A 20,848-nucleotide genomic window follows, 5' to 3' on the forward strand; every position below is an offset into this window, starting at 1 on the left:
CAACTCCATTGTGTCCTCCTCCCAGAGCGCTAAGAACCTTGGCGTGATCCTGGACAACACCCTGTCGTTCTCAACTAACATCAAGGCGGTGGCCCGTTCCTGTAGGTTCATGCTCTACAACATCCGCAGAGTACAACCCTGCCTCACACAGGAAGCGGCGCAGGTCCTAATCCAGGCACTTGTCATCTCCCGTCTGGATTACTGCAACTCGCTGTTGGCTGGGCTCCCTGCCTGTGCCATTAAACCCCTACAACTCATCCAGAACGCCGCAGCCCGTCTGGTGTTCAACCTTCCCAAGTTCTCTCACGTCCCCCCGCTCCTCCGCTCTCTCCACTGGCTTCCAGTTGAAGCTCGCATCCGCTACAAGACCATGGTGCTTGCCTACGGAGCTGTGAGGGGAACGGCACCTCAGTACCTCCAGGCTCTGATCAGGCCCTACACCCAAACAAGGGCACTGCGTTCATCCACCTCTGGCCTGCTCGCCTCCCTACCACTGAGGAAGTACAGTTCCCGCTCAGCCCAGTCAAAACTGTTCGCTGCTCTGGCCCCCCAATGGTGGAACAAACTCCCTCACGACGCCAGGACAGCGGAGTCAATCACCACCTTCCGGAGACACCTGAAACCCCACCTCTTTAAGGAATACCTAGGATAGGATAAAGTAATCCTTCTGACCCCCCCCCCCCCCCCCCTTAAAAGATTTAGATGCACTGTTGTAAAGTGGCTGTTCCACTGGATGTCATAAGGTGAATGCACCAATTTGTAAGTCGCTCTGGATAAGAGCGTCTGCTAAATGACTTAAATGTAAATGTAAATATAAATGAGAACTTGTTCTCAACTAGCCTACCTGGTTAAATAAAGGTGAAATAAAAAAATATAATAAAAATTATGCGGGAAGTCCTCTCTGAGCTCTAGGCTAAACTAGCAATACCTCCGTTTTAAGTTTAAGAGTTTATACACGTTTAATAAGAAGCTTAGACTTTCTTCATTGTTTATTTTGATTTATTGTGATGTATATTTGTACTGTACTTACTTTTGTTAATGTTAGGGTGTGAGGCCAGGCCTCTATTTCATTCCACTCTTTGTACTCTGTGTCATTTGGCAAGGAGTGGAATGTTAGCTTAAACATCTGGTACCCAGACTAGTGATAGCTACTTAGAGAAAATCAACATTTCTTGTCAGCTTTTGTTGTGAACTTTTCACCGCGGAGTGATTGCAGTCTGCACTTCACAGGGTATCACCAACACCAAATTCAGCAAGAGATGTCCTGCCCCCATTCATTTTCAACGCGGGCAAGCAGAGAAATATGCGGGGGATTGTGGGAAGGTGAGTTGCAGAACCCTGCTAGCGGAGCAGAACAAAATGTTGAGCTCTGCTCTTCTTCATGCAAATTTCAAGCGAAGCAAAGTATTAGAGCGAAGCGTTGTCAAAAGGAGGTGCCTCCTCCGGTTGAAACCCACTGTTAGAAGAGTTAGCTACCTCTGATCTACTTTCTCTAAAAACGTCACTCCCACTGGGACAGAATCATCATTTGCATCACCATCAGGGCAAGTTTTGGACTCTGAGGTCTTCACCACACCTGCCAGGTAATTCATCCTCCCTCTCGTCAGGTTACATTTCTGAGCCATCAGAGACAGCAGAGTACGATTAGTACTTGGCGCCATTCTTCCTCCACACACATCTTCCCTCTGCGCTCTGCTCTGTTTCTTTTTCATCCTCTCTGTCCATAACCACGTCGATCCATTCACCATGCTCATGCCACGCCTTCATCTGTTGTACTGTTTGCAGAAAACGCACTGATGGCCTTTCTCCAATACCCAATATCTGTTCCTGAGCCCAGTTTACTAGTCTGGCTATCTCTGACCTCTCCATGCTCGCAATACCTATGCTTGACTCTATCTTCCCGTGTTGCAGTTTTTCTCAATAGCTTGAAAGTGTTTCTTAAAACAATGCTGTTGATTTCCTAAACAGCTGATTCATGACACTGAACACTGTTGCATTTTGCAAAACCGATTTTCAAAATGTAACTGCCTTTTACTGTCTGATCTAACTACCGGTGTCAATACAGTAATGACACTGTAAACGTATGTAAATATCAGCAAATATTGTTATTTCATACATTGATACAATGGAATTCTACATATACAATGAAAGAGAAATGTATTCAAATCAAATGTTATTTGTCACATGCGCCGAATACAACAGGTGTAGTAGACCTTACAGTGAAATGCTTATTTACAAGCCCTTAACCAACAATGCTTACAGAAGTTTTAAGAAAAAAGTAAAAAAATAGATAAGTAAAAAATTGAAAATAAAAGAAACAAATAATTAAACAGCAGCAGTAAAATAACAATAGCAAGGCTATGTACAGGCGGTTTCGGTACAGAGTCAATGTGTGGGGGCACCGGGTTAGTTGAGGTAATTGAGGTAATATGTACATGTAGGTAGTGTTAAGGTGACTATGCATAGATAATAAACAGAGTAGCAGCAGCGTAAAACAGGGGTCTGGGTAGCCCTTTGATTAGCTGTTCAGGAGTATTATGGCTTGGGGGTAGAAGCTGTTAACAAGCCTTTTGGACCTAGACTTGGCACTCCGGTTCCGCTTGCCGTGCGGTAGCATAGAGAACAGTCCATGACTAGGGTGGCTGGAGTCTTTGACAATTTTAGGGCCTTCCTCTGACACCGCCTGATATAGAGGTCCTGAATGGCAGGAAGCTTGGCTCCAGTGATATACTGGGCCGTACGCATTACCCTCTGTTGTGCTTTGCGGTCGGAGGCTGACCCATGCCAAATCTTTTCAGTCTCCTGAGGGGGAATAGGCTTTGTCATGCCCTCTTCACAACTGTCTTAGTGTGTTTGGACCATGATCACTTGTTGATGATGTGGACACCAAGGAACTTGAAGCTCTCAACCTGCTCCACCACAGCCCCGTCGATGAGAATGGGGGCGTGCTCGGTCCTCCTTTTCCTGTAGTCCACAATCATCTCCTTAGTCTTGATCATGTTGAGGGAGAGGTTGTTGTCCTGACACCTCATGGCCAGGTCTCTGACATCCTCCCTATAGGCTGTCTCGTCATTGTTGGTGATCAGGCCTACCATTGTTGTGTCATCGGAAAACTTGATGAGAGTGTTGGAGATGTGCATGGCCATGCAGTCATGAGTGAACATGGAGTACAGGAGGGGACTGAGCACGCACTCCTGAGGGGCCCCCGTGTTGAGGTTCAGCTTGGCGGATGTGTTGTTACCTACACTTACCACCTGGGGGGGGGCGGCCCGTCAGGAAGTCAATGCCCCAGGGCAGTGATTGGGGACACTGCCCTGTGTAGGGTGCCGTCTTTTGGATGGGACGTTAAACGCGTGTCCTGACTCTCTGAGGTCATTAAAGATCCCATGGCACTTATCGTAAGAGTAGGGGTGTTAACCCCGGTGTGCTGGCTAAATTCCCAATCTGGCCCTCAAACCATCACGGTCACCTAATAATCCCCAGTTTACGATTGGCTCATTCACCCCCCTCCTCTCCCCTGTAACTATTCCCCAGGTTGTTGCTGTAAATGAGAACGTGTTCTCAGTCAACTTACCTGGTAAAATAACGGATGAATAAATAAAAAATAAAATAATAAAAAAGTCCAGGATCCAGTTGCAGAGAGAGGTGTTTAGTCCCAGGGTCCTTAGCTTATTGATGAGCTTTGAGGGCACTATGGTGTTGAACGCTGAGCTGTAGTCAATGAATAGCATTCTCACATAGGTGTTCCTTTTGTCCAGGTGGGAAAGAACAGTGTGGAGGGCAATAGAGATTGCATCATCTGTGGATCTGTTGGGGCGGTATGCAAATTGGAGTGGCTCTAGGATTTCTGGGATAATGGTGTTGATGTGAGCCGTAACCAGCCTTTCAAAGCACTTCATGGCCACAGATGTGAGTGCTACGGGTCTGTAGTCATTTAGGCAGGTTACCTTAGTGCTCTTGGGCACAGGGACTATGGTGGTCTGCTTGAAACATGTTGGTATTACAGACTCAGTCAGGGACAGGTTGAAAATGTCAGTGAAGACACTTGCCAGTTGGTCAGTGCATCCTCGGAGTACACGTCCTGGTAACCCGTCTGGCCCTGCGGCCTTGTGAATGTTGAACTGTTTAAAGGTCTTACTCACATCGGCTACGGAGAGCGTGGTCACACAGTCATCCGGAACAGCTGATGCTCTTATGCATGCTTCAGTGTTACTTGCCTTGAAGCGAGCATAGAAGTAATTTAGCTTGTCTGGTAGGCTTGTGTCACTGGGCAGCTTGCGGCTTCCCTTTGTAGTCTGTAATGGTTTGCAAGCCCTGCCACATCCGATGAGCATCAGAGCCGGTATAGTACGATTCAATCTTAGTCCTGTATTGATGCTTTGACTGTTTGATGTTTCATCTGAGGGAATAGTGGAATTTCTTATAAGCTTTCAGGTTAGAGTCCCGCTCCTTGAAAGCGGCAGCTCTACCCTTTAGCTCAGTGTGGATGTTGCCTGTAATCCATGGCTTCTGGTTGGGGTATGTACGTACAGTCACTGTGGGGAAGATGTCATCGATGCACTTATTGATGAAGCCAGTGACTGATGTGGTGTACTCCTCAATGCCACAGGAAGAATCCCAGAACATATTCCAGACTGTGCTTGCAAAACAGTCCTGTGGCTTAGCATCTGCTTAATCTGACCACTTTCTTATTGACCGAGTCACTGGTGCTTCCTGCTTTAGTTTTTGCTTGTAAGCAGGAAACGGGAGGATAGAATTATGGTCAAATTTGCCAAATGGAGAGCGAGGGAGAGCTTTGTACATGTCTTCATGTGTAGAGTAAAGGTGGTCTAGAGTTTCTTTCCCTCTGGTTGCACATTTAACACACTGGTAGAAATCAAGTGATTATAATGAAACAAGGATAATTCAGTACGTAGCTTCAATACATTTCATGTTTATTTTACTTCTAAACATATAGGCCTAAATGTATGAGCTGGGCCTAGACAAGAGGTTCTCAATGAAAGTGAGCTATCTTGGCATCTCACAGATCTGGAATCACTAGTCCTCTTCCTGGACACATTTTGCCCATGAGGGGTGAGCCAGAGGGTCAGGTACTCTGGGCCATTCAGGAATAGCATTTACAGGCCTCGGGTAATACTCACACTGCTCTGGGTCCAAATCCCTTATTAAAACAGCTTGCCAGCATAGTGACAGTTGTATTATTTCCTCTCATCTCTTTCCCATTGCATCCAACTTCTGCTTTAGCTATGCCCCTTCTGTGCTTACTTCTGTCTCTCAGCCGGTGTCTGTCTCTCCCAGCGTTTCATATACTAAGCCAAAGTCTGTAGGTATTTCTCTTCTACTTTCTTCATCTTAGCCTTGGTCATCAGTCCGTTTAGAACTGCAACATTTGATACCCATTTCTGACACTCATCTATCTATCACTCATGCTATAAACAGAGTACGGCGTTCAGAGACCAAAACAAGCCAAACAGATATCCTCCATGTTGTGGAGTCAACAGAAATCAGAAATAGCATTATAAATATTCACTTACCTTTGATGAGCTTCATCAGAATGCACTCCCAGGAATCCCAGTTCCACAATAAATGTTTGTTTTATTCGATAATGTCCATAATTTATGTCCAAATACCTCCTTTTGTTAGCGTGTTTGGTAAATTGGATGCACTCTATCACAGTGCCATCCGTTTTGTCACCAAAGCCTCATATACTACCCACCACTGCGACCTGTATGCTCTCGTTGGCTGGCCCTCGCTACATATTCGCTACCTACTGGCTCCAGGTCATCTATAAGTCTTTGCTTGGTAAAGCTCTGCCTTATCTTAGCTCACCGGTCACCATAGCAACACCCACCCGTAGCACGTGGGGGGGGGGGGGGGGTTTGGGCCAGTTGCTGCGGGGGGTGCAGAGCTGTTGGCCGGGGTTGGGTTGGCCAGGTGGAAAGCATGGCCAGCCGTAGAGAAATGCTTAACCAGTCTCTTAGCCAGTCTCCAATTTCTTATCTTTGCAAGTTTCTTAGCCTCAGTCTGAATCTGTGCCTGGTTTTGGGCTTGGGAATTGGTTCCTGGGATTGGCCTGGAGAAGAATAAGCGGCCTGGACTGGACACCAACTACAGCATGGCTCATCACGCTCTCTCTGACCTCTCTCCTGGCATACTCTATTCATCTTGAATTTCAACGTCACCAACAGTTAGTCTAGAAGTTCATATCTGAAGTAGTTTCTTCAAAGTGTAGAAGATTCTGACAGGGTCTGTCTGTATTTAGAGGGTTGAGGATTGATTATAATGTTGATGCCATCATGTTAGTTTATGACACCACAATCAGTGATACATAGAATCCTCTTACTGATACAAATTCCACTGTTACCCTGCCAATAAGGTCACAATATGACAGAGCCATATATTTAGACAATAGTGTTCTAATTAAGCAATAAGGACCGAGAGGGTGTGGTATATGGCCAATATACCACGGCTAAGTGCTGTTCTTGCGCACGACGCAATGCCAAGTGCCTGGATACAGCCCTTAGCCGTGGTATTTTGGTCATATACCACAAACCCCTGAGGTGCCTTATTGCTATTATAAACTGGTTACCAAAGTAATTAGACCAGTAAAAATACATGTTTTTTCATACCCATGGTCAGCCAATCAACATTCAGGGCTCGAACCACCCAGTTTATAATTCTAGACATAGGCTTCAGTTACAAGGCAATATAAATATCCCCCATGTAACGTTAAATGGCCGCTAACATGGCGACCATAGAATGTTGTAGTGTCATGTACTGTAAATGCACCATAATCCGGAAACCGAATCGACGTAACTCTCTAAATACACTGAACGAAAATGTCAACACATTCCTGTGAACTGCAGGAATGTCCACCAGAACTGTTGGCAAAGAATTGAATGTTAATTTCTTTACCGTAAGCCGCCTCCAACACTGTTTTATAGAATTCCTCCAACTGGCCTCACAACCACAGACCACGTACATGGTGTTGTGTGGACAAGTGGTTTGCTGATGTCAACGTTGTGAAGAGAGTGCCCCATGGTGGCAGTGGGGTTATGGTATGTGCAGGCATAAGCTACGGACAACGAACCCAACTGCATTTTATTGAGGCAATTTGAATGAACAGAGATCCCTTGACGAAACCCTGAGGCCCATTGTTGTGCCATTAATCCGCCGCCATCACCTCATGTTTCAGCGTGATAATGCACAGCCCCATGTCACAAGGATCTGTACACAATTCCTGGAAGCTGAAAATTGCCCAGTTCTTCCATGGCCTGTGTACTCACCAGACATATCACCCATTTAGCTTGTTTGGGATGTTCTGGATCGATGTGTACGACAGCCTGTTCCAGTTCCCGCCAATATCCAGCAACTTCACACAGCCATTGAAGAGGAGATATCTGTATTCCCAGTCATGTGAAATCCATAGATTAGGGCCTAATGAATGTATTTCAATTGACTGATTTCCTTCTATGAACTGTAACAGTAAAATCTTTGATATTGGTGCATATTGCGTTTATAATTTTGTTCAGTATCAACTGCATCAACTGTTGAAAAGTCTGAATGATTTTTTTTTACAGGAACACTTCATTTCACAATGGCTGTAATGAATTCATGAGTATATTCTGTCATCTAACCCAGGAGTTAATTATTACAGAACACTGAGAGTTGGCCTACCGCTGCCACTGCTGCTGCTTATCCTAGATATGTCACCAAATCGAATTATGTCAGATCTGACATCTTCTCTTCTTCTGAGGCACAGATGTCAATTTGTGGTTTGCACATTATATAAATAAATAATACATTGTCACACCATTGGAAATATAATTCATATTCTGGTCACAAAACCGTGGGCTGTTCATAATGGTGAGATCCGTCTGCTTGACTCTATCGCCCCCGTGTGGATCTGTACTCATCGTCTAACCTAGGTCTATAACCTTAGTTGTAGAGTAGGCTAAAACGTTCATTCATGTGTTTGCAAAAGATAATTTCTGTAAAATTACCAAAACTCATCAATAAAGTTTATTGTTAATTAATCAATTGAATAATATGTATGTATTTGCAAAAATAATGGACTAATAAAATTAACCGTTGTGCCAAATATGTCATTATGCGTCACAAGAATTCAACAATTGCTATATTTTTCTTTAGATACATGTGTCCAATATTGGTCAAATTAATCCAAAGGGTCTTGCAATCTCATATTTCCTGCATATTTACGCATCGACTGTGTCATTGCATCACTGCTGCATAACCTTTTGCGCAGCTAGGCAACTATACTGATGCAGGTGTCTTTTGCAGATGGTCGCATGCGGTTGGACACATGGAGGAGAGAATCATTTTCGCAGTATCCTCAAAACCGTGTCTTTGTGACACAACTGCTGACAGCTACAGGGACATAAACACAAAAAATACTGCTTGGAGACAAGGGTCCACGATAGTAGGATTGGCAGGTCAGTTTAGTAGTGAGCTTTTGCTAGATGTGGCTAGTTAACGTCGCTTGCTTACCTAGCCAATGAGGTGTGTGAAAGAAAGTCACATAAATTATTCTAGTTACTACGCCTGATAACTTTACCAAATAATCATGTTTGAAAGAGTGTGAGTGTGTATGTCAGATAAATAATAATATAAATGGTAGATACTACTGTACCCCTGATAATTTGATCAGATAACCGTGTGTGTGTGTCTATGTGTACAGTAGGTGACATGTTCATGATAGCTATCTAATAACTATAGTTATGCTAGGTAATGGTTTGGCTTATCATGTTCATGTCTATGTAGAAGAAGACTGTAGGAGGAAGTGGAGAGGACTCAGGGACAGGTATCAGAGCGAGAGAAGGGCAGAGAAAGAGAAGAGGTCTGGGTCAGCAGCTTCAGGCCAGCAGCCTTGGCGCTTCTGCCACATTCTTTCTTTTCTGGATCCATTTATTGTGCCTATGGCAACGAGTGGCAATTTTACAGCCAGACCCTTTACGTCATCCACAAGTGTGGGCGCCACCGGTGCATCAAGACACTCTACGTCATCTACAAGTGCGACCATAGCCTCCACCCGTGCAGCGAGACCCTCTACAACATCTACATCATCCACAAGTATGACCACCACCGGTGCAGCCATGGAAGATGATGAAATGGTGAAAGCATTACAGCCCAACCTGATGCTCACAGGAAGGAGGATGAAGAGACCCTCTTTGCCATGAGCCTGGTGCCAACACTGAAGAGGCTGCCTCAGCAAAGAAAAGCAACAGTCAAGGTTAAAATGTATCAGCTGCTTTTCAAAGCTGAGTTCAATGGTACGTTTCTTTCTCTCCCACATCACAGGTAGTGTCATAAGTGTTGCGACAGTGAAGTAAATTAGGTCATTTTACAGTATACTCATGTAGGCTAATTGGTATTTCAGATCAAAGTATTAATATGAGGCAAATGTATAGCTGTTGTTTCTAGGTTAGATAATATCCCAAAACAAGTTTACTGTCTAAATATTTGCCTGTCAAATTCATCTTTATCTCTGAAATACAAATTCCATGAGTAAACAGCAAGTAATACCAACTTTACCGCACTGTTCCAATATTTATGCCTCTAACTACACTATACAAGCAGTATTTAGTTGAAATAAATCTCACCTTTTATGGTGTTCTATTATGTTAAGCTTGTATGTGTTGTTTTTCTCTTTCCTTGCAGAGATGGAGTTAATTTAGCCGAGCAGCTCACAGGAAGGACAGGAAGAGGAGAGGAAGGACAGGAAGAGGAGAGGAAGGACAGGAAAGACAGGAAGAGGAGAGGAAGGACAGGAAGAGGAGTTGTCTGGTTTCTGTTTTGACCTCCCTCATTGTACCTTTCTTTTCACACATGTCAGTTCCGTTTAAATATAGTCAATTCATAAAGTCATTTGTTTATAAATATCACGCCCTGACCTTAGTTATCTTTGTTTTCTTTATTATTTTGGTTAGGTCAGGGTGTGACGAGGGTGGTATGTGTGTTTTTGTCTTGTCTAGGGTTTTGAGTATGTCTAGGTGTGTAGTCTAGGCATTATGTAGGTCTATGGTGGCCTGGATTGGTTCCCAATCAGAGGCAGCTGTTTATCGTTGTCTCTGATTGGGGATCCTATTTAGGTTGCCATTTTCCAGTTTGGTTTGTGGGTGATTGTCTATGTGATGTTGCATGTCTGCCATCATTATATTTAGCGTCACGTTCGTTTTGTATTAGTTAAGTGTTCTTTGTTTCATTAAAGAAGATGTATTCACATCACGCTGCGCTTTGGTCTCCTCACTATGACAATAAAGTCTTAGGATAGCATTCATTATTAGTGTTACATAGATTCCTGAATTGACAGAATTGAAACTCATACGGAGTTTTCACAGATGCTCTTGTTGATCTCTTACGACACTAAAGGTCAATATATTTCTTTCATTTAAAACCACTTGAAAACCAGGGTGTTGAAACATTTTGTGAAGTTATGTTCCATCGACTGGTCCATGACATCCAGGGGCCATTTGTTTGTTTAGCTGTGTTATGGCTACATATTATTTTCTTTTTTCAGAGACAGAGACACACACACACCTCTCCTCCACTCCTCTCTGTACCTCAGATCTCCAGTGCCCTGCCCTCTCTCTCTTTATGGCCATGTCTGAAGTTTCCCTACTACGTCTAGGCTTTATGAGTAGTCTCTGTATCGTTCTGCAATTGTGCCAAAAATACATGCTCTTGTTCTCTTACAGATTACAAGCTACACATTCATATATATATATTTTTTTTACACGTACACACACCTCTTTCAGTAGTTTTATTTTTTTAAACATTTTTACAACACACATACCTCTCATGTTCTTTCCTGTACTTGAATACTTATTAAATTATAACGTTTTCATAGTCAGTTGTGTGACGACCCTCCCACTCTGTCTGCCGTATTCTCTCTTTGTTCTTGTTTCCTTATTCGGATGCCGGTGGGCGGAGTTGGGAGGGTCGTCAGCTACATGGGAAACACCTGGGCCCGGTGTCTCCCAGGATAAATACACCACTTCTCCATTCATGGAGGAGACTCTCCATGCAGACACCTTTATAGATTTTGTTGTGTTTCTTGGTGTTTTTTTGGTTGTTTGCTTTAGCATCTTTCAACACCCTGCATTATCACATTCATGCATGCAAAACACTCACTTACACTACTGATTACACACACCATTGTATATTATACCTAGTTACTTTACTTAATAAATATATATATTGTTACTCCTTATCTCCACGTTGTCTCCCTTTTGTTACGGGCTTTGAGACGATTCGTGACAGTTGTGTCAGTTGTTTATTAATACACTACTCAAAAAAATAAAGGGAACACTTAAACAACACAATGTAACTCCAAGTCAATCACACTTCTGTGAAATCAAACTGTCCACTTAGGAAGCAACACTGATTGACAATAAATTTCACATGCTGTTGTGCAAATGGAATAGACAAAAGGTGGAAATTATAGGCAATTAGCAAGACACCCCCAATAAAGGAATGGTTCTGCAGGTGGTGACCACAGACCACTTCTCAGTTCCTATGCTTCCTGGCTGATGTTTTGGTCACTTTTGAATGCTGGCGGAGCTTTCACTCTAGTGGTAGCATGAGACGGAGTCTACAACCCACACAAGTGGCTCAGGTGGTGCAGTTCATCCAGGATGGCACATCAATGCGAGCTGTGGCAAAAAGGTTTGCTGTGTCTGTCAGCGTAGTGTCCAGAGCATGGAGGCGCTACCAAGAGACAGGCCAGTACATCAGGAGATGTGGAGGAGGCCGTAGGAGGGCAACAACCCAGCAGCAGGACCGCTACCTCCGCCTTTGTGCAAGGAGGTGCACTGCCAGAGCCCTGCAAAATGACCTCCAGCAGGCCACAAATGTGCATGTGTCTGCTCAAACGGTCAGAAACAGACTCCATGAGGGTGGTATGAGGGCCCGACGTCCACAGGTGGGGGTTGTGCTTACAGCCCAACACCGTGCAGGACGTTTGGCATTTGCCAGAGAACACCAAGATTGGCAAATTCGCCACTGGCGCCCTGTGCTCTTCAAAGATGAAAGCAGGTTCACACTGAGCACATGAGCACATGTGACAGACGTGACAGAGTCTGGAGACGCCGTGGAGAACGTTCTGCTGCCTGCAACATCCTCCAGCATGACCGGTTTGGCGATGGGTCAGTCATGGTGTGTGGTGGCATTTCTTTGTGGGGCCGCACAGCCCTCCATGTGCTCGCCAGAGGTAGCCTGACTGCCAATAGGTACCGAGATGAGATCCTCAGACCCCTTGTGAGACCATATGCTGACACATGCACATTTGTGGCCTGCTGGAGGTCATTTTGCAGGGCTCTGGCAGTTCACCTCCTTGCACAAAGGCGGAGGTAGCGGTCCTGCTGCTGGGTTGTTGCCCTCCTACGGCCTCCTCCACGTCTCCTGATGTACTGGCCTGTCTCCTGGTAGCGCCTCCATGCTCTGGACACTACGCTGACAGACACAACAAACCTTTTTGCCACAGCTCGCATTGCTGTGCCATCCTGGATGAACTGCACTCCCTGAGCCACTTGTGTGGGTTGTAGACTCCGTCTCATGCTACCACTAGAGTGAAAGCACCGCCAGCATTCAAAAGTGACCAAAACATCAGCCAGGAAGCATAGGAACTGAGAAGTGGTGTGTGGTCACCACCTGCAGAACCATTCCGTTTTTGGGGGTGTCTTACTAATTGCCTATAATTTCCACCTTTTGTCTATTCCATTTGCACAACAGCATGTGAAATTTATTGTCAATCAGTGTTGCTTCCTAAGTGGACAGTTTGATTTCACAGAAGTGTGATTGACTTGGAGTTACATTGTGTTGTTTAAGTGTTCCCTTTATTTTTTTGAGCAGTGTATATCATTTAGACTTAATCTGCTTATTTCTTCCCTACACCTTTGCAGATTTAAGACAAGATGAAAGTAAAAACACATTCTCTTCCTAATTAGTTTTTTTTCCACCTGTATTTTGTCAGGCGAGTGAACATGGTGGTAAACTGTACTATTTGTATGGACCCTAGGTTACCCTTTCCCTTTATCATACTAACTGTATGTCGTATAACCTTAATTAGTGCACCCGCTCACCTGATGTACCATGCCAGGTGTGTATAATACTGACGTTAATGGGAGAGGGAAGGGGTTTTAAGGTGTGGTCTTTACTCCCAAATGTCACTTAAATTTAGCTTCCAAATGAAGAGACAATGATACATAAAGTAATCTGGGGGAAAAATTCCATTTTATGGACAACGGTGGATGGTTCTTAAAATAACCTTTGTGTTATGGGGCTCTTAAAGGAGCCGTTTCACTCCACGGCATACTGCCATGGGACTTCACCTGCTGGCGATAAGAAGTAGGTGGTCAGCTTCTCCCTCACCTGGAGTGCCTGTCTGGGGGCGTTGTTGGCACCTGCCCTGGTGACATCAGGAAGGTGACCATTTGGCATGCCCATCTCCATCCGGAGCGGATCCTGGAATGACTTCTGCAGGTAGTTGTGAAGAACACATGTGGCCTTCACGCAGGCATCGACATTTGAGGGGCTGAGACCAAGCACTCTCCGATACATTCTCCATCGGGCAGCCAGAATCCCAAAGGCGCATTCAACAACTAACCTTGTCCTGGACCGTCGTTTGTTAAAGATCCTTACAGGCTTTGGCAATATGGCAGCTGGCGTCCAGCGTAGGGCCTCATGAGGTTGGGTCTTAAATGGAAGGCCTCATCACCGATTAAAGACGTGGGGAACAGGTCCCAGGTCTTCAGCCCCGGGGAGTGATGCAGGTGGTGGAATCTCCAGGGTGCCATCCTGAAGTGCCTGGCCAAAGGCAGCGTCCCGGAGGGTCCCGCCATCACTTCCCTTGCCGTAAGCACCAACATCAACAACACGGAAACAGTAGATGGCATCGACTACAGCCAAGAGTACAACTGAATATGTACCCTTGTAGTTGTAGAATTGCGAACCTTAGCACGGTGGAGCCTGGATTACATGTTTCCCGTCAATGGAGCCAAGACAGTTGGGGAAATTCCACCTCTCCAGGAACTCGGCAGCAATGGCACTCCAGTCTTCCTCCTTGGGGACAGGCATGTATTCACCAACCAGACAGTCCCAAATGGCTTGTGCCACAGAGGGAACAATGCCTGCCACCGTGGACCGTCCAACTCGGAAGCTGAATCCTATGGTCCTGTAGGAGTCCCCTGTCGCCAAGAATCTGAAATATAATTCAAAATAGTGATCAATATTGTGTGTAACTTGAATTCCACCCACATATTATATCTACTCATATAGCTACCTCATTACTGTTTATTATGCTCTACTAATTATATTGTAATACTCATCAACCATCATTAACAATGCCTTGAAACAGTACAATTCAGTCTATGACTATATCAATAAACTGTAGCCCAGGCCAACTCTACTCATAGAAAGAATGGTACTATCTACTTAAAAGGGTTCTCTGTCTGTCCCCATAGGAGATCCCTTTTAGGTTCCAGGTAGTACCCCTTTTGATTCCATGTAGAACCCTATTGGGTTCCGTGTATTGTGTATTATACCTGGAACCAAAAATGGTTATCCTATGGGGAAAGCAGAAGGACACTTTTGGGACCTTTTTCTCTAAGAGTGTATGTGAGTCCAATAAGAATGTAATGAATGACTAACTGTCTTGAACAACAATGGGTCCTGGAGAAGACTAGCCTACCTTCATCAGGGCAGAAGGCACCTCAACATTATTTTCATTCGGTAACATTGCATAATTAAAAAAAGATTATAAACCAACTTTGGGAAAAGTTATAGTCCCAATGAACATTCTGTAAAAGTGCATCTGATGTGAAATAGGGACTATTAACTAGAGAGCCCTTTAGCTAGCTAGGTTGCACATAAAAACAATGTATCAAATATCAATCAATTATGGTAACAAAGGCTTTAAAAATGTACTAGAATGTAGCTTACCGTAGACCAACCGCCAGGCGTTCAACTGGGCTGATGGACTCCCGGTAGTTGGTATCCATCCGGGCGATCCTGGCTCCAACCATCTGGAGCAGGTGATCGAACTGGCTTCGGTCCAGAAGAAACTAACTTCGGAATTCCTCTCCAAACAAAAATCAAGAGCTTCGACTAAGCTTAACACAGTCGGTGTGTTCGAAGCGTTAGGCCTGTTGCAGCACAATCTCACTCAATTCGTACAAATATGCACAAAGCGTATTTCAGCACATTTTGTACGTTTTTTTTGTGAGGCTTGATTGGTGTGAAAAGACACATTTTTGTGAAACTTAATTCGTAGGACAATACAAAAAGAATTGTGCGACTTCATTCATAGGAAAATACATTTTTGGGGGGCAAGTTTCGGAACAATCTTTTGAAAGTTATTTGAGCAATGAATGATGGGCAATGGTGTTCAACACTGCCTTTGTTTGTGTCCCACATTTATTTATATGATAAAATAAACGTGTTAACAACCCAATATTGTTAATCATCCAGGTTGTCACCAAAATAATTATAAAATAATAGTAGCCTTATGATGTTGTTTTTATTAATTCCAAAACTGTTTTCTATGCTTGTTTTCACTTCATACTTTGGTATACTGGTGAACTTGAAAGGCCCCTTTTTCGTGTCGGCAACAGTAGGCCTACACGATTTACAAGGCTATGTCGAATGTTATGAGGGTTGCCAGATTGGAGAAAAATACAGATATATATATATTTCTTTGTGGTATCGATGAAGGTATTTGATTGGGGAATGGGGATACATGTTTATGATGGGAAATTATAATACACACTCCCACACACATACATTACTCACTTTGTACTGTTATAGCCAACTCGACTTGACTTTGTATTATTTTTTTTTGTTTAAATATTTGTGTCTAGTTGTCATATATTCATTATCTTTAACTAGTTAAATGTCTGTAGTTTGTATGTTTCAGTAAGGATTAACATGGTTAAATAGTCGCAAATCTCTGCTTGATTTAGCTTTTGGTATATTTGCCATTTTCATACATATTCTGTATTTCCACTGAAGAAAGCAATAATTAATCAACACACTACTTTAAATAAATGGACAGTACCTGTTATAAAACGGAAATTGCTCTAGGTAAATAAATGGTGAGAAATGCTCAGTCTGAAGCAATTCAGCTTTGGGTTTCACAACCCTATAATAATGATACTTATAGCACACCTTAAAAATTGTTTATTTACAACCTCTGGGGCATAACATGTTGGGCAAAGTGGTATAGGAGAGTCCGACATATAACTCCTAACTTGACTTCAGTCTGTGCCAATGAAAACCAACAGGGGCCTCAATTCTGGGCCGTAGAAAATTCTAGATCAATTCTAGATTAGATCAAGACAGGATGGATCAACAGATATTCATATTACTGGTTTGCATCCTAAAAAAATGATAGTTGTGTTTTGCTGCATAACACACTTACATTATTTGTCTACCCATATGATCTGGATCATTGTCTGGTTCTTTGATATCTGAGCTTCAGTAACAAAAGAGCACCATGGTTGTAATAACACTTTAAACAGGTAGTTTATAAATGTGTAGAATGTGTTTGTTTTGGTTCCACACTGGTAAATTAACTTATGTAAATTAGACAGCCACAGGGGGATTTTTTCCTGAATAACTGATCAGGGCATAGCACTTTCCATTCAGCTTTAGGCAACTTTGATGTAAGGCTTGATCACACCTGTAGTGACTACTTCTATCTGTCACACCCATTGTTGCGTAACAATTGTTCAATAGATATATCAATGTATTTATACCCAACACAATGTTGAAAAACAGAATGCTTCCCACCACTAGATCACGTGAGCTGGATGTGATCCCAATGCTGCCACCAACGTAGCGGAAGAAAGTGAAAGCTGCGACAGGGACTCTAATTTGGGCTTATATAACCTGTATAACCTTATATAACCTGCATTGATATTACTTAATTGGTCATTGTCCAAATACCATGCATTTGCACCAGGGGAATTTACACGTCTTCTGTTTCCCACATTATTAATTAATTTCCCATCATGAAAATTTTGCACCAGTATCCCAAACTATTAAGCAAAAGCAAGCATAGAAAACAGCATTGGCATTAATACAAATAAATTTATAAATACAACAACATTAATAAAAACAACAACATCGTAAGGCTAGTATTACATTATTTCGTTGACAACCTGGTTGATTGTTAACACGTTTATTGTTTTACATAAATAAATGCGGAACACAAAAAAGGCAGCGTAGAACATCATTGCCCAAAATGGATTGCTCCAATGACTTTCAAAATATTTTTCCGAAGTTTGCCTCCAAAAAATGTATTTTCCTGTGATTTTTTTTGTTGTCTTTTCATACGAATTAAGTCGCACAAAAAAGTGTAGTTTCACACGAATTAAGCCACACAAAAATTCACAAAATCTGCTGAAATACATTTTTGTACGAATTGAGTATGAGATTGTGTTTCAACACTAACGTTAGACCAAACACTACAAAATTACATCTAATGGAGCCATAAACCCAACCGTTTGAGAGCACACAAATCACAATGTTTGGACTGTGTCGACATCATTTTATAATATGTTTGGCGGATATTCGAGGAGCCTAAAAATGAACAGTTTCTGTCGTTCAAAAGATTTCCACACGATGGCAGCCCAATGAAGGCAATGTAACGGCTATTGGGTGGAGGCACGCACGGCTATCACAGAGGTACAGTTGCCTCACTTTATTGACTCCATGGAGCTGAATGAGTAGGCTAACTAACAATGTATGCAGCTATCAAACAAGCAATCAAACTAGAAGAGCTTGATCATTTTTTTATGAAGTAGCAAATAATGTTTTCTCTCTTCACACTGTGTTCCATATGATGTAGGCATGACTTGCCTAGTTAAATAAAGGTTAAATAAAAATAAATGTAGGCATGTAGCCTAGATTAGGTGTGTTTCTCAGTTGACACAGCAATTGATTGTTTGTGTGTAGTGTACCAGTTTGCATATACAAAACCTAACCCAGAGGCATGCATCAGTTAGCCTATTCCTCTACAAATGTTACTTATAAGGCTATTGTTTACTCACTTTTTAAAACTTTACTTTTGATTTGATGATATCTCCACATGATTTTGAATATTTTACTTTAATAATCCTGAAACAATACAGAGAGGGGTGCTAATGTTCTTATTTTAATGTTCTTATGTTCTTATTTTATTTTTCAACATATGTGTACATTTGTAATAGTAGTGTGACGATGCTTAGTCTTGGGACAGAGTAATACTTCTAGAAAAACTTTAATAGCGCTTTTAAAGCAACGTCTGTTTCTCTGCTACCATTTTATCATAACCTGTATGCTATTTGGTATACGTTGTATGGATCCAACTAACCCTTTTTGTAATGTTGATCAACATTTTGGGAAAGAATCGTATGGGGATGATTTTGCAGTAATTATATGAGTTATAAAATAGGAGTGTCTGTTATATTTAAAGCACTGCCATACTCCTCATATGTAATCCCGAGAGGGAAGTGTTTACAGTAGTGATAAAAAAAATAAAAAAAATGCCCCCCTTCCCTCCACAGTTTAGAGGGCATTCCTCCACTGGCTCGTCCACTGTGTGTGTCAGTCCTACTTGTGAATCCGAACTGACAGTCCCCATGGAGGAGCCTTGGCTTGGTGGAGTTGGGAAACTTCCCCAGCCATCTGTCCTAGAGCTGCCCCCCCTCCCTCCACGCATCCCTCATTCCCACACTGGGCCTTTGTCAGCATTTCCTGTCCCTGGACTAGGCGTGGTGTGCACGGAGGCTGGGGTGACACCTGCAGATGGGACAAAGGGCCAAGGGTGCTGGGCCTGAAGACAGATTGATGCTTTGTGCGTTGAGGCAAGAGTGGGTGTGTGTTAGTGTGCGTGTGTGTGTGTGTGCCTGTGTGTGTGTGTGTGCGTGGTGGTGGGGGGAAGTAGTTTAGTTAGCTAGCTGAGAAGTTTGGGGGAGAGGGTTAGGGGAAGCAGGGGGGGGGGGGGGGTCTGTCACTCCAGTCTGTGTGAGTCCAAGCTTTGGTGGACCCCGCGAGATTGACAGCTTTTGTGGGCTGCGTCTCCACACAATGGTGGTGCTTTAATGGGCAGTAAAGCTATATTAGAGATTTGGGGAAGGGTTGAGGAGAGGTGGTGGTTGTTTCGGGGTGGTGGTTGTGGCGCGGTGGATTGATGGATGGAGGGCGGGGGGTGGTGGGGGGGGGGGTGACTGCTTTGCTTAAAGGGGACCAATTCATAGGCATTCAGTTCAGGCCTCGTTATTCACTGAATGCATCCAGTGCAGGAATGCAGCAGCATCAATTAGAATGTGTTAGCAGATAGCGTAGAAGGAAAACCCTTTCTCTCCCTTTTGGTCCCAGGACAACACAGTCCCACTATAGGAGGTGTCAGAGCCACAAAGCCTTTTTTGTGGCTCTCTCTCCATTACATTACCAGTGCAATATGTAAGGTGGGGACTCTTTTGATTTAAATTAAGTGGAAAAAACACTCAATCCTATTTTTATTCAGCAGGGATAATGGTGTTATAGTCTATAAAGGTCTTTAGCTAGTAATCTCTGGCTTAAAATCTCCCCCTGGCTCCCCTTTCTCTCCTCTCTGTGTCTTACTCTCACTCGGAGCATTATATTTATTCAATGGTGGAGGGTCAAAGACAGACTGTTCAACAGAGTTGCTTGTAGCCTTAACTGCCGCATCACTTCTAATTGTGTATCAGTGGGTCAACGGTGTGTTGTGTTGTCCCCCTTTAAGAAAGGGAGAACATATATGAATTAAAACAGTATCTTGTAAGCCATTGTTTGTTGTGGGCACAGGCCACCACTTCAGACACTGAGGGGCTGGTCGATAATGAGTTGTTCTAGAACTTTCCAGGGTAAAGGAAATAAAAGAAAGGAAGGAGTGGGAAATAGTTTGACCATGATCAGATGTCAGGGGGATACACCACTTTGTTTTGTTTTACATACAAAGATAATGGGGCCATATTTGAACTAATTAGGCTGCATTTAATTGAATGCTTTTCAAGGTTTAACAACACTAATCGTCCACAAAATTAAATATTTAAAATAGAAGATTTTTTTATTCATCTTTGAAATAGTTATCGACTAATGTACTATTCAAACTATGTATTCAGAACTATGTTTTAAAGCATAAAGTCTTGGTATCTGTAAAGCTATAGGCCTACAGTATAGGGAAAGCAAGTTACAGTGTGTATGGCCACCAAATAACTGTGTTATCCTACAGTGCCATTACCCAGAATTGAGTGGTTGTTATACAGTCACAGTGTTCAGCATCCATTTCATCACCCATTTCCTCGCTTTTACCACCCAAATGATACAGCTGCCACGTGCGCAAATGGAATTGGAGATTTTTGTTCTCCTAAGATTTAATGTGCGCTAACTGGCAGGAACCTCTTATAGAAAGGTGTGCGCTTCGCTATGAGCAATTATGCTTCATTTGGAGCTGAGTGAGGCAAATTTGCATCGTATGAAAAGGAAACTAGAGGTAAACTGCAGGAACAGTGCAGTAAATTGGGACAAACAGAGTAACATGCAGAAATGCATCTTGGCTGTAATTGTATAATTGTAAAATAGCTGTCTAAATGCATCTCCCAATTAAACTTGCTTCTTCTGAAAGGCAAAGAATTGGCAGGGAATTATGGCAAGAAGTATTGCCATGATTTAAATGCTGCCTCCTTCAGAGTTAAGGGGTAACGGGTGGGGGTGGGATCATTTGCACCAAAATGGAAAATGTGATATAAATATGGACAGATGTCTTCATACAGTACATGTGATGCGGGGGGTTATGGAGAGGGTGTGATGGAGATGGAAGGATAGA

The 20,848-nt window shown here is 43.1% G+C and overlaps 1 long non-coding RNA gene across 1 annotated transcript; it reads left to right on the plus strand.

The window, feature by feature from the left end:
• The first annotated feature begins 8,206 nt into the window (after positions 1-8,206).
• LOC129858032 (uncharacterized) lies at positions 8,207-11,230 on the plus strand. The gene is made up of 2 exons (XR_008759976.1): positions 8,207-9,290; positions 9,679-11,230. It is a non-coding gene; the product is annotated as an uncharacterized LOC129858032 (long non-coding RNA).
• The last annotated feature ends 9,618 nt before the right edge of the window (positions 11,231-20,848 follow it).

Source organism: Salvelinus fontinalis, chromosome 6 (assembly GCF_029448725.1).
Source record: "Salvelinus fontinalis isolate EN_2023a chromosome 6, ASM2944872v1, whole genome shotgun sequence".
Lineage (NCBI taxonomy): Eukaryota > Metazoa > Chordata > Actinopteri > Salmoniformes > Salmonidae > Salvelinus > Salvelinus fontinalis.